At 42.1% G+C, this 14,843-nt stretch overlaps 1 long non-coding RNA gene across 1 annotated transcript; it reads right to left on the bottom strand.

Moving 5' to 3' along the window:
* Positions 1–1,820: 1,820 nt before the first annotated feature.
* On the bottom strand, positions 1,821–6,235 carry LOC9269388 (uncharacterized). The gene is made up of 4 exons (XR_001540433.3): positions 6,110–6,235; positions 5,580–6,020; positions 3,380–3,435; positions 1,821–2,080 (listed from the first exon to the last, which is right to left on the bottom strand). It is a non-coding gene; the product is annotated as an uncharacterized lncRNA (long non-coding RNA).
* Between the last annotated feature and the right edge of the window lie 8,608 nt (positions 6,236–14,843).

Raw genomic sequence — 14,843 nt, 5'->3', positions numbered from 1 at the left:
ATGATTGGATGAGAAGTAGAGATATGTGAGAAATTTGAATGGTGGAGGATTGTGATTGGTTGAGAAGAGAATATTGGTGTAGAAGTTGTTATATTTTGGGACAAATTCTAGAGACTAGATATTGTTATATTTTGGGACAGAGGGAGCATGTAAGTTTGCTTAATGATCCAATACTTTTTAATCTTTTCTTACTATAAAGTTATAACCCACTAACTCCTAAAGCTTAACATATAAAGATGTCACATCATCATTCACTAACAATCATTAAATTTAAACTTCAAGCAAACATATTATATTATCTATAATTTTATAATTTATTAAATTTTAGAGCTTTTAAAATGCAAGCATGTTAAATCATCATCCCACATAATTTACACAATATTTCAATATATATTCATTATTTTTTATAATATGCTATGTACCTATATATTTCATCCTCACTTACTTGATGTTATTTCTCTCTTCTATCATTCAGTTATATCATATAATTGTTTTTAGTTTTTAGATGATTAATCTACGATCCAAACTATTTCAATACTTTCCTTCTTTCATAAAGTCATATCAGCTTACTTTTACATTTGAATCATCATTCTATATATCATTTAAATTTAAATTATCATAAAAGACGTTAACTTATATAATTTTATGTTGTCTAGTTGTCTTACATATTATTTTTATTTATTATTATCATACTTAAACTCTCGCAGCAACACGCGGGGTTTCACAAAGTTTATATAATGTTCACCTCCAAAAAATCTATCTTACCTTCCTTCCGTAAAAACTTGTGAGCACGCTAGCTTTATTAATGATTTTCACAGCTTCAAAATAATTATCTGTGACTTGCTATAATGGCAGTGTATTGATCATTTAGAAATGTGATGCTTCGGGGCAAAACAAAGAGAGCTTTTATTGTGTTTACATTTAAAAACAAATTAAAAATCTAACGGTGCATAGTAAAAGTACTTCTAGCTACCACTTAAAACATAGGAAATTGCTATAAATACAACTTGTATGTATGACTTGTGTCCGACCAACACTTAGCTGCTACTCGCTCTGGCCCACATGGAAAGAAGCAGACTCATATTTGGCTGATGAGGCAGGTCGGACAGGAGTAGGACGATGGGGTCGGACGTATAGCGCGATTCAAAAACATACTCTCCATCCGAAGTCCAAGACCTATTTCTTTTAGCACCACAACCAAAAAGTAATAGTAATGCGAAGTGACCATAGCTGGTTAGGTTTCTCATGGTAAAATCAACTCACCTGGATTTAAATCTTAGATTTAACATAGGTGTTCGTATTTACGGCTATTTATTCTTTCAGTTGTAGGCGACGTACCCGTCGACAATGAGACACGTCACCCGCGCGATCTCCGCTTCCACGCACACAGCCACACTATCCCCGCGCCCCAGCGCGTAATGACACCGCCATAGCGCCTCCCGACTCTCGACACCTCCTCACATGACATGTCCCCGCCACCAGCCGGCAGGTTGCGCCTCACTAAGTTGCACTCGTTGGCACTCCGCCGCACCTCCGGTCTTGTCGTAGGCTCTCCGGACCTCCCATTATATTGGAGAGATGAAGGGAATAATTCAAGTCATCAAACAAACATAATAAAACATCCGACGCCTCAAGAGAAGAATATTAGACATTGCTTGGCTAAAACATTGCTAGGCCTTTAGCCTGCCAGTCAACTTCAGCCTGAGATGTGCCCGTCAAACCATTTGAAGGTGGCGACAAGATGTGTTACACATTCAGGGGACTTGACAAAAATGGCTAAAGATCTACAACATCTCAAATATTCTTAACTCATACTCATGTGAATCTAATTTTCAGGATGTGCACTAGATTCACACTTTCATATTAAGCAGAGTTATACATAGCAAACACAAATAAGATGGAAGCGATTATAAACTACATCTACTTTAGTTACACTGGCTGACCGGCCAAATAAATAATAGAACAGCAGAAGCTTGTCTACCCAATCCACAAGCACACCGACTAGGGGTTTACCCCCATTAAGTTCAGATCCTAGAAGAAGCAGTCGAAACCCGCATCACTTAAAGACTAAGTCTAAAACCTGCAAGCGAAAGGTTAATTCAACGGCAAGAGTCAGTACATTATTAGAAATAATGTACTGGCAAGCACCAAGACAAGCCTAACACCCTACTTGTAAGGCATATAATCAAAGAAGGCATAATATGGTTCTTTTTAGCATAAAGCAAGTTTTATTTGCCATATGGGCATCAAAGTAGGCATTAATCATGTATAAATTAATATGCACCTCATTGTCATCCATGGCAGCAAGGAGATCATTCTCAAATCTCATCACAAGTTAAAAGTAAATTTCAATATTTAGAAGAATAAACACAAGTCTATACTCAACACATATCCACACGGCGCTCATGACCGTGAGCATGGCTAATCGATTAGTTTTTACTCTGTAGAGTTTACACTTTACCCACATGATGCGAAATAATAATCATGCAAGAGCATGGCACACGATACATAAGTACCCGATTTATTACATGCAACAAAGCTTTTCCAAAATCATGATTTAGCCTTACACCAGCACGATACGTGTCACTCCATCCTAAGCCATACACTTTATATGACCTAGAACCGTTAAGTGGCGGGCCCACGCCTTAAACTTAATGCCGTGGTGACGAACACAACGGGAACCCACCACGTGGCACAATACCGTTGTATTGGACAGACTTAGTCACCTAAACTACCACGTCGGTCGGGGTAAATAGGAAGTTCCTTTGAGTTATCCGAACTCATACACACCGGCCTACCAGAATGTAAGGCTAAACCATAAATAATTTACTAAGCTTGGGCTATCCCATACTAGCACATGTGGTTGTACTGTATACGAAATGAACTGACATTGAGTGAAATCCTTAGGTCGGTTTGGGCACACTCTCCCCCTATCAGTACACAACTAATCACAATATGTGCACCACTTTTGGCCCAAACCTAAAATCCATGTTTTACATCATTTTATTTATCAAAATCACAAGTATTAAAGTTTTGTCCAGATTATTTCAAAATCATTTTTCATGTTTGTAATGAGCCCATAATGACAAGGAAGATCATTCTAAGCATGGCTAAGCATTATAGTAACCTATAATCTAGTAACATCAAAACTCATATATAAAGTGGTATAGTCATATTGTTCCTAAGGTTAGGAAGGAGAGATATGGATATATGTGGGGTTAAGATGATAATGCAAATAATAGGAGTTTGTCTAACAAGTTTAACAAAATTTTAATTTATTAGTGTACAATCAACATGCAAGATTTGCAAATATTTTCAATAACCTTCAAAACATAGGTTCAAAGTGATCAAAGAGAGGGAGGTGGGAGGTGGGACTTACATTGTAACTGGAAAATATCAGCACCTAAATCACTTCTTCACCGATTAAGCAGTCATCTATACAAAGTACACGTTATACAATTTAAACACCGAAATATGCGAAAAATCCAAAATGCTCTAAAATGCATGATTTGTGCACAGTGGGTTGGTATTGATCTAAAATGAATTTAGGTGAAAGAATTTCTATTTTATCTCATTTCATTTAAGAGTTATGAATTTTAGAAGTTTCATCGGTATAGTATATGATTTACTTAGGTACTATTGTGAAATGCTATTGTAAGGTGATTCTTATTAAGTTTAGGAATTACTTAAGTTTATGTTTGCTGAGTGAAGATATGGGTTTTCTAAGACTAATACATTTGGTTTCACAATTTTTGGAGTTAATATAAATTCTTTATGTATTTTTACAAGTTATAACGTGTTATAGGTGTATAGTGTTCTATATGCACATGCCTTTGGTATTTGAAGTCCAGAACTTATTCTACTTTGAGTGTGCTTAAATGAAGCAAATAATTTTGTTAACTAATCTATCCTTAGTTCACAAGTTTAGGGCCTTTATTATTTTAGTTCGTATTTTATAATCTAGAGGGGTTCTATATGGATGACTTTATAAATATCAACCTAGGAATTATTATTATATGAGCTATGTTCTTCTAAGTTTAAGTTTTGGTGGATGGGGATGGAACTATGGCTCCACTGGTCTAACAAGTTTTATTTGGATTTATTTAGAGCTACCATGCATATATATACATATTCATATGTATTGTTTAACTACTATTATGTGTTTAGAGCTATGGTCTGAACAGAGGGTGTTATATTTCACTCTACTAGGTTGAAGTATATTACTTGCTGGTTTTATAGAAATTTGGTTCACTTCATTTAGACTAAAGATGAATTTACTTCATTTAGACTAAAGATGAATTTTCTGCAAATTTTACAAATTAAAGGTTGCTCTATGTTGGTTATTAATTACATAAATATTTAGAGGCTTTTATTACACATTAGGTGTATAATTTTATTTTATACTCCCTCCATTCCATAATATAAGGCGCAACCACTTTTTTTAATATTCCATAATATAATATATGTATGCATATAGACAATTAACTATGACCACTTCTCGAATAAATTATTACTTTTTTAAATCCTACTCTCATGCTCTCTAATTCTATTGGATGCATGTATTGTATTTATTAGGATGATCCAAATAATTATTATCGAATAATTATTTTTTGGTCTTTGGGTAAGGGGTGGTTATGCCTTATATTTTAGAATGGAGGGAGTAACATGGAATTATATGTTTGGTTGATTCTACAGAACTTGGGTTTACTAAAAAGGATCTAAGATGAATTTTATATAAACTTGTAAAGTTCAGCTTATGTAAAACTAGTTATTTTATAGATAATAGTTTTAGAGACATTTGATGTAAAGTGTGTATATGTTTTATTTTACTTTGTTTTTAGAGAACATGTTGGTGGATCTGTTGAAACTAAATTTTCTCTAAAATGAGGTGAAATGAATTTTATAAGTTTGTGTATGCTTTATGTATGACTTATCCAATTTTAGAGACAAAGTCTTTACTGAGGGTGCCAAGTTTTATGTTTCCACATTAAAGTTCATAGTTTTGTGAACCAAAATAAATTTTAATCATCTCAAAATAAGTTATATTTGATTTTATATGGATTTTACAAGTTTAGGTGTTTTCCTGTTAAAAAGTAAAGGATTTTAGTATTATCTTTTACATTTTCAGATTTTTAAACTCATGGGGTTCACCTGTCGGTCTCAGGATAATATTGAAAAAGGCCCCTATCGTTTCAGGAAATCAACCCGCAGTCCTAGGTCTATAGGTCATTGAGTGGAAACATTACATAATGAACCTTATAGTTGTTCAAATTCGCAAAATGAAGTCCCTGTTTCTTCTCCATTCGATAAGCAGCAAAGCAGCCATGGGCCTCTGGCCCTCTGCTCGCCGGTGTCGGCGACAAATGGTGACTCCGTTGGGGTTGCGACCAGAATAGAAAATGAAGGGCATGCTATTGCGATTCCATTCCTATACATTTCTCGCATAGCGGACATCGGAGTAGCGCCAGCGGTGAGTCCGAGCAGAGGATGTTTTCGGGTGGTTGTGCATGTCGTGCTATAGACTGGATGTACCCAAAGGGATGCATGCATGTATGTTCTATAGGCTGCAGGGTACTCACCGAAGCTCGGACGAGGTACGGGTAGGCCTGGACAGCGACGACGATGCAGAGGATGTCCCGTCAGCGGTGCGCAACTCCGCGAAAACGGCGACGGCTCGATCCACTCATCGAAGTGACATGCATATGTGTCCATGAGGTCAGTGAGGTCACAGGGATGGTGTACGAGCAAAGAATTGATGCGAGGCTCACCGGAGAGGAAGAAATCGAAGATGAAGCTCGGCGGCCGGAGTTGGGGAAGATGAAGTCGATCTCCATCCACGGTGCATAAATCTTGGGGATTCTTGAGGGGTTTTGGTCGTGGTGATGAGACGATAACGATGGCGCGATGTCTCAGTTATATTTGCTCCACAGCAACCGGAATCGGCGACGAGATCTCGTGGCGGCGGTGCACTGTGTGCGCTCCGGAGCTCCCGCGGGCGAGGTCGCGTTCCCACCAAACCACTGCATGATAGAGGCTGAGATTAGAGGGGATGGAACCGGCATTGAGAGGAGGCGATGGAACACTAGAGAAAAGGAGACGATCGCAGCACAGTGATGACGACGACGGTTGTCGTCTCCACGGCCGGCGGCAAGGATGAGGGCGGCGGAGGCGAGGCGATCCCTCTCTCTCGATTTGGTCTACACGGAAGTGGTAATGGAGAGGAGGCAATGCAGCTGGGAAGAGTTGAAAGCGAGCTCGGCGTTTTGAGGACGGCGACACGTCGTGTACACGCGTCGGCCGCGCCCAGAACGCCTCTCCTCCCTCTCTCACGCCTGCTGGTCGGTTAAAGGAGTTGGACAGGGAGAGGGCCAGCCCAAGTGGCTGCCAAGCGGGCCCAGGTCGTGGTAAACTAGGTGGGGGAGAGGGTTAAGGGTAGGATCTTGATTCTTGAGTGAACATTGATTTTAGATGATTTTCAAGATTATTTCTCTTCTCCATGTTTGTTAATACATATATTAATTTGTGGTACAGATCAATTCATGTGAATTTTACTGGAGGTAGATGAAGATACTTATATTCTGGTTGCACTCAAGAATTATGGATGGATTACTCACAGAAATTAGGAGAAGATGGGCTCTTTGGAAACTAGTTTGGATTTTTAGGAGACCTAAACAGAGAAGAAAAATTCTGGAAAAATTATATTTATTCATGATAATTAATGTAGTATTTGAATAAATTATTTTCCCTATACACTTCCATGCAGTTAAATGTACATTTTAGTTAGGTATGGTTTTAGCCGATTAAGAACTATATTTAATCTATTATTTGACTGGTTTGACTTGTTTATTTAAGGTATCGAATTTAGTTATTAAATTGTACCAAAATTACAGTGAGTTGTATATGTTAAGTAGAGCTTACATGAATTTTCCCATGATTTTATCTTGCACGAATTATTTTAGAAAATTAGCAAGACTTATCTCTTATATGTGTTTCCCTTTTCTAAATGCATGTAAATGTTTATAAAAATTATATTTGGACTGTTCTTATCCTGGGGTGATGTTGATATGTTAGAATTACAGTTTACCTTACACATGTCATAAGCTTCTTACCTATTTATGTATAAGTTTAATCTAGTATTAAATTAAGAGAATGCTTATAGAGATGATTCAGATAAAATTTACCCTATATGAGTTAATTTATTTGTTCACTTCCATGTTCATGACTTGTCTTGAGATGGATGGCCTAATTAGTTTTATGGGGCTAGACATTGGCGTTATTGATATATTTTAAGGTGTATTATGGTTCCTATGTATTATTTTCCAATAGTTAGCACTAGGCCCTAATGGTTTAATGGTTTAGTTGATTGTCTAGATTTTAATTATTATTCATGAGACCTATTATGAAATGCAAATCGAAAATCCAAATGCATATGAAGGACTCAAGTCAAAACATGTCCTATGAGAGTATGCATGCTTACAAATAAGTTTACATTTTTGTCCTAGGTTATAAATGAAAAAGTTTTGATTTGCCCTCAAATTTTATTCATGCAAGAGTTAGATCAATTTCACCTAAGTTTTAAATGAAAATTTTTGGTTCACAAAATTGGAGAACTTTCCTTTCATTTGACGAAAATTTCTTCATCCTAAAATTTGGGTATGTTACAGGTCTCCTCTTGCCACAAATCCCTTCTCCAAGACCTCAAATATGAGCAGCACAGTGAAGTTAGTGATATGCCCTAGAGGCAATCATAGAGATGATTGTATCACATACTATGTTTACATATTTATCCGACATTGTTTCTTGAAATAGATAACTCCTTATTGGTTAATGAATATGTGATTCTTTCATGAGACTCTTTATGTTGTTTGTTACTATTTCTAAAGGATCCCTGATCGAATATCATATATGGAACAAATATGTTTATATGATCAGCACATGTATTAATTGATGATCATGTCTCATGGATCATGGTATAGAGATTCCAAATTAATAATGTGGACACATGTTGGTGAACATGTTGTTGGATAGACCCAACATGAGACACTGCAAGAGCCATATGTGTTGTGTCATCAGTGATCTCATTTAGTGTTGGTGTTGAATCCTTAGACCTGAGATTATCATGGTTCTCAACATATGTAGTAGCTTACTTAGGGACTTCTAAACGCTACTCCGTAAATGGGTAGCTATAAAACTAGTTTTCGGGTATGCTATGAAACATGTAGTGAGATATGAATAATCAAGATGGGATTTGCCCCTCCTATGGAGAGATATCTCTGGGCCCCTCGATGTTGTAGATTATGGAAGTGCATGGCCATGCCAAAGGTAATTGAGGAGTCAATCACAAGTTATATAATCTATCAACAGGTTCGAGTGAATGATTGAGCTATTAGAGGATGGCACATATCTAGCCTTGAGTTTAATCGATATCATGAGGCAAAGGGGTTCATACAAGTATACACTAGAGGTTCAGCCGATATGATCTTTATGTATGCCCGGTGGGTCAATATGTTCTGCTAGGGGCCGCTGTTGACGCGTGGACCGAAAAGGAGTTTTCGGGTTACAGCCGAGTATATATGAACCTATAGGGTCGCACGCTTAATGGGCCGGAATAAGGGGATTGGATGGAGATCCAATATGAGCTTACTTCGGATAGGGATCCGAATAGGAGTCCTACGGGCCTTGGAGGCCCGAGTGATGGATCCTATATATTCATGAGGGGTGTGACCGGCGGAGGCATTGCATGACGTGAGAAACCCTAGCCGTCACTTTCCTCCCCGAGCAAAACCCTAGCCGCGCGCGGGTGCTAGCATATCTGCTCGTGGCGTTCCGTCCCTGTACGTGTGGATACCGGTAGAGGCGCCGCTGGTTTGCGGTGCTGATCGGCGTGGGATTACGGCGAGGAGAACGCATGAGGAGGAGAAGGTCGAGTTGGTGCGATCGACTACTTCCTCTACATCGACGCGCGCTACTTCGCGAGAGTTCCTTCGACTTCTCAGCGTCTTCTTCCGCTGCACAGCGCATCGAGTGGTAACGATCTATGATCTAATACTTGCATGGTTCCTGGTTTACGCGATAGAAAATTTTGATTTATGCTATCGTAGCCTACGCGTATCCCAACAGGTGGCATGGCCAGTGGTTGCCGACGGCTGTAGTTGAGTGGAGGAGGGCCCAGACAGGGTTGAGTGTGGCTACAACGTTGTGGATGGAGGAGTCAAGGAGGACTTCAGGTGGGAGGTGTCGGTGCTGGAGGAGGTGCTATCATCTGCGGTGCCCATAAGAGCACGGCGGGACCTCTAGATTGCGGCGGCACTACAGGTGGTGCAGCGACGATGTCAGCGAGTAGTGGTGCTGGGCGTGGCTATGCAAGGGCATAGCCATGGACGCCGCGACAACAATAAGGAGGGTGTTGCCGTCATCGATGCGGACATTGCCTCCACCTTCCCTCAACCAGTCCTCCCCACTCCAATGCTGCAATAGGCATCTATCCTCTTTGGTGCCATCACTGCCATCATCCACTCTCCAACTGGTGGTTCTCCGGCCCTCCCAAGCACTACCGCTGCAAAACAGCGACCCCAGGCCACCACTTCGGCACTCCACTCGTGGTCCTCGCAAGACCGAGTTGTAGGCCAAACCAAGAATCCCAGCCATTTTCGTCGTTGACTGGACTGGATGGACAATAACCTCTTCGAGGCAAACTTAGTCCTTCTGCATCCACATTGCATTGAAGGCTCCTCCTCTTTTACCTTTTCACATCCTTCTGCCTCCTGGTGTTGTTTGTAAGTCGTGACCACAATGCGTGATGCATGCATGGAAGGTGCTCGATGAAATGCTTCCTCAATGGAAGGATGCATGGTGGTCACAACTAGGAGATCAGTGTTTGTGGAGGGCAATGCCGTAGGACAGTGCAAATGGCGGCACAAGGCCCATGGTTAGTGCCTCCTCCCACTTGGCTTGTAATTCGTATTGCAGGCAATCCATTGAGCTGGCCATGTACATCTCAGCTTTGCCGGTTGCAATTGGTATTGATATCTAGATTTTTTTAGTGTTTCATAATCATCTAGCTCGCTAGAGTTGTTCTGGTAGGCAAGTTTCCTGAATCTTGAGAGGAACAATTTTATACTTATATATACTGAACTTCAGGTAATATCTCCACCAGGTCCGCCTATATAAGTATACCTTTTTCTTGCCTAAAATGTAGCTTTCTTTCTTACATATTTGTACCTAGCTATGTTCATCTTCATTCTCTAACCAATGCAATTCAGCATATGCAAACACACTGCAGGTTAAAAAGTAGTATTTGGAGAGACAAAGGCAATTCAGTTTGCACAGGCACAATGCAGGTGAAATGCAGTCACAATCATATTACATGGTGGGATGTTTGTGAATGTCCTATTGGGCTTCCTCTATTGAATATCAACGATAACTTTTTTCCCGATTATACTCATGTTACATGGTGGAATGCACTTCCAGGGTCAGGCTGTATTCCAAAATATGGCTTTGTGTTGCTGAGTTATATGCTTCAGCACTCTCATGTTGCTTTCATCTAATCCATGTAAGCATTCTAACTTTTTTGCTCTGGTTTCTTTTTCTGCAAACTAGTTTCTGATGGAAAATTTCTTATCGCTAGAAATTGTCATGTAATCTCCAATGTGCTCTAGAAATTTCAGATTGAGCTATTTGAATTTTGCTATGTTAATTTGAAGAATACTATTCTAAAGTGGCAGCGGATTATCATAACCAGCTACCTCAAACTATTCAATTGCAGCACTTAATTTAATCATCTAATTTATTCAATGTGCATTCCAAATTTCGCATTTCTTAATTTAATCATGTATTTTGGTTTGAGTTGATATAGTTGATTTGGACAATTATAATTGCAAAGTAAAATTGATTTTGTCGTTGTAAATATGACTGAATTTTCTGGACAACATTTAATGTGATTTTGTCAAAAACACGATGAACCTTCCACTTGTCAGTATAGTCCTATTTTATTTTACTTCCGAAAGTAAGAAACGTATCTTACAACATATTTGACTGATATCTAGATTTTTTAGTGTTTCATAACATCTAGCTCGCTAGAATTGTTCTTCTAGGCAAGCTTCCAATATTCTTCTAATGTTCCCACCATACATGGAGAAGAACTCCAACGCACGCTTCTCTAGCAGCTTGCAATAGCTCTTAACCATTTCTTCGTCAACTCCTTTAAGAAGTAAAGGCCAAGTCCTTGCCCAAAGCGTCCCCATGAAAATGACCTGTAAGAAAGATATAGGATTGGAGCCATTAAAGACCACATAGTTCCTATATAACCAAATTGCCCAAAGAAATGCAGCTATCCCCACAAACAATATTATCTTGAGCCTAGGTTCAACACAATTTAGCCAATTCTCAAACATTTGAGACATGCTACACGGTTGCCTAATCCCAAAGGTAAAAAGGAGCACACTCCAAATATACCTAGTCATTGAACAATCAAATTAAGAAAAGGTACTGTATTGTTTCCTTAGAGCTACAAAAACAACTTAGGCTACCGTTCCACCTTCTCTTTGCTAGATTATTCTTAGTGAGAATTACCCTTTCCTTGAGGTACCACAAGAAACTTTTGATTTTAAGTGGAATCTTGAGCTTCCAAATGAAATTCTTCCTAGGAACTACCCCTTCATACATGAGCGACTTGTACATAGATTATACTGTGAAAATACCATCTTTATTCTTTTTCCAAAAGAAACGATCTTTCTGATCTGTCAATGCAGTGTTTACAACCTTTGACACTAGCTCATACCAGGCTTCCAAGTTTCTTCCCACTATTGATCTTCTGAAAGAGACATTTAACGAGATTCCACTCATTACCTTGGCCACCATCTCATTTTTATTTCTAACTAGACTGTAAAGGTTAGGATACTCCTTCTCAAAGGATTGAACTCCTATCCAACAATCTTCCCAAAATCTTACTCGTGAGCCATCTTGTATTAAGAAGGAACCAATCCTTTGAAAAGACTCTTTGTCTAACATGAGACTAGCCCAAAAAATGCGAGTCCCCTGGTCTTTTTTGGACTTGCAAAATTGTTTCTTTGTCAGGTATTTTTTTCCTAAGCAAGCTTTGCCAAATTCCTTCTTCATTGATGTCGAGGGGGCGATCTCTCTGACAATGGGGAGTGGAGATCCCTCCCCGAGAGTGAAGATCCGGCCATGGGGTTTGCGGTGAGAGGTACGGATGACTGCAATCATAAAGGGTTCACGGGGACCGACCATCCTGCGTAGAGAGAGAGAGAGATAGATAGGAATTTATACAGGTTCAGGACACCCGGAGGTGTAATACTGTCGGAGAATAAACTCCATCGGGGAACCGTGAGGCCCCCCTTTGTGAGTTCGGCCAGGGGCAGCGGGTGAAATTCGAGGGCTTGGTGAGCGAAGCTGTGTAATCTTGAGGGGATTCAACCCCCCAAAGACGATGAGACAAAAGGGGTTTATACAGGTTCGGGCCACTAAGAAGCGTAATACCCTACTCCTGTGCTTGATTGATTGAGTGTAGAACATAAGTGCTTGGTGTTGCAAGACTCAAGCGCCAGTTCGCTCGGAGCTCCCCCCTCCACCACTAGGCCTGGACCTCCTTTTATACCTCAAGGGGTTACCACATGGGCCCAACAACCTAACCTAGCTCCGGTAGAGAAGTATTATAATCTTTGCATTAAATGCATGTCTTGTCTCTTGACTTGGGAAGCCAAGCGCACGTCGTCTTGATGATGGGGCCTGTCAAATCTTGTCGCCTGACACGGGGGGTGCCCATGTCAGTCACCATTTAATGGGTGAAGACTTCTGGGCTCCTATTACACCGGAAAACGGGAGCCTTGCTTTGACCAGAGCAGGAGGACCGACTCCGGCTGGGATAAGAGGATGAGAACCTCTCACCATCATTATTTGATGGGATATGTCGGGCTGCACGTCGCCTGACACACGCGATGGTGCGCCTGACATCCTGGGTCCCATCAGTCATTCGACCGGTCATAGACCGGTTGAGTGCACTGCACACCGCATTAAATGCGGCGTAGCGCGACCGCTCGGGTCGCCATAAATGCGGGTAGGTGGGCACCTGTAGGCGGACACCTAACCCACCGTACGTGGTGACCTAAAGAGGGGGCCGGAGGAGCCCGACCCCTAGTCACAGGAGGGGCAGTCGTCACCCGACCTTGGGCCCGATCCCCCCTCGGGGGAGGGCCATGTGGCACCTGGGGTAGCCTCCTCCGTCCAATCTCTGGGAAGGAGTGGCCGCCACCCTATCTCGGGCCCGACTCCCCTCGGGGAGGGCCACGTGGCATTGGGGGGCAGCTTCCTCCGACTAGTCTTTGGGAAGGAGTAGCCGCCATCCCACCTCGGGCCTGACTACCCTTGGGGGAGGGCCACGTGGCATTAGGGGGCAGCCTCCTCCGTCCAATCTCTGGGAGGGAGTGGCCGCCGCCCTACCTTGGGCTTGACTCCCCTCGGGTAGGGCCACGTGGCATTGGGGGGCAGCCTCCTCCCTCTAAACGTGATACCCCCGGGCCCATATTACCAACAGTAGCCCCTGGCGTTAGCCCTGACCAAAACCTTTCCCAGGTGGTCTGGGTTGACGCCAATCTGCTAGTCAGTTGACATGTGGGCCCGATCTTCTGTCCTATCAATCTGGGAGTTGGGCGGTGGGAGTTTAGTCACGTTCATACGTCACCTTAACTTCCCACTTTCCTCCCGGTTTCCGAGGCGCTGTGGGCTTGGGAGTTTAGCCCATACCTTAGGCCGTGAACTTATTTCCTATATATATTCAGCAAACGTTGTTAGACTCTCTCGGGCCCGTGACCTTACGCCGTGTACCTCGCTTGCCCCTGCCTCTTGTTAACCTCTATTCGTGTTCTACTTCATCTATTCAAACGATTATTTTTGCGTGAGCATGGGGACTGAACTTTCCATAGTCAGCAATCTTTACCCGCGATCAAGCCAGGATGGGCGCCGTAGCTAGCCAGCGGGGCCAAAGCTAGCTGCTACGGAAGAGCCAGCACAAGGGGCCCCGGGCTATGACGGCGACCAGAGCTCGACGCAGGGCTAGGATTGGGCTAGGAATCGTAGCCCCCACACTTCTAGCAAAGAGTCGTTTGAATGGACGAAGTGAATACAAACTTTTTGTTACCAAGGGAGGCAAGCCAGCGCGCGACACGTGGGTACCGCGGAACCGCGAGGAAGAGATGGGCGAGAGATAAACATAAGCAATAATAATTCTATGCAAACTATCATCTTTGCGCGAGTGCGAGGACTAAATTTTCCATAGCCAATAATCTTCACCCATGATCAAGCCAAGCTGGGCGCTGTAGCCAGCTGCTACGGAAGAGCCAGCACAGGGGGTCCCAGACGTCGACGGCGCCCAGAGCTCGACGCAGGGCTAGGATAGAGCTAGGAATCGTAGCCCCCACACTTTTAGCAAATAATCGTTTATATGAATGAAGCAAACACAAACCTTGCTTGCATGTCGCGACCTTTCAAACCTTTAGCTTGAAGAGGGCCTCCCACCATTGGTCCCTAACCACTTTGGGAAGCCTGCGACCACTTAGCAAACGAGGTCAGGTTCCCACGAGCCTGTGTCCTCACGCTACACATTCTTTTTGCTCTTTCCTTTCGGTGGCCTCCTTCCAATATCTCTCCCTTCTACACGGACGACTACTTTCGCCCGAGTGTGAGAGCCGAAAAACTCTAGAGCCAGCGATCCCCGTCCACAGTTGAGCTAGGCCGGGCACCGTAGCCAACCGGCGGGACCAAAGCTAGCTGCTACGGAAGAGCCAGCACAGGGGGTCCCAGGCTTCGACGGCACCCGGCGCTCAACT

The sequence above is a fragment of the Oryza sativa genome, chromosome 10, assembly GCF_034140825.1.
Source record: "Oryza sativa Japonica Group chromosome 10, ASM3414082v1".
In the NCBI taxonomy this organism is placed as follows: Eukaryota; Viridiplantae; Streptophyta; class Magnoliopsida; order Poales; family Poaceae; genus Oryza; species Oryza sativa.
This window is presented reverse-complemented; position numbering and strand designations above follow the sequence as displayed.